The 315-nt window shown below is 27.6% G+C and overlaps 1 protein-coding gene across 1 annotated transcript in view; it reads left to right on the top strand.

Annotated features, from left to right (window-relative positions):
- LOC119586280 (RNA pseudouridylate synthase domain-containing protein 2-like) overlaps positions 1 to 315 on the top strand; it is a gene marked incomplete at its 5' end in the record, with an annotated part of 99,349 nt that overhangs the window by 80,537 nt on the left and 18,497 nt on the right.

The following is a 315-nucleotide window of genomic DNA, read 5'->3' as shown; positions in this document are numbered from 1 at the left end:
ACAAGAAGCTAAATGTGTTGATCGTGGGAATGAGTTAGTTAAGGTAATGCATAAGTAGATTTGTTGATACGGATTTGGCAAGGGATAGATATATGTAAAATGATTGAGAGATTGATAGACATGTTAGAATGATTAGTCTAAGATATATAAAGAAATGCTTAAAGAAAGCAAAAAATTTACGACTACGTTGGGGATGACTTGATAGTTTAAAAAGAGGAAATAGATAAACAAATGGAGAGTAAATTAGTTCTGAATAGATAAATAAATTATAGTATAGATTATTTTAAAGATATGAAAACAATAAAAGGTTAGATA

The sequence above is a fragment of the Penaeus monodon genome, chromosome 21 (assembly GCF_015228065.2).
Source record: "Penaeus monodon isolate SGIC_2016 chromosome 21, NSTDA_Pmon_1, whole genome shotgun sequence".
In the NCBI taxonomy this organism is placed as follows: Eukaryota; Metazoa; Arthropoda; class Malacostraca; order Decapoda; family Penaeidae; genus Penaeus; species Penaeus monodon.
This window is presented reverse-complemented; position numbering and strand designations above follow the sequence as displayed.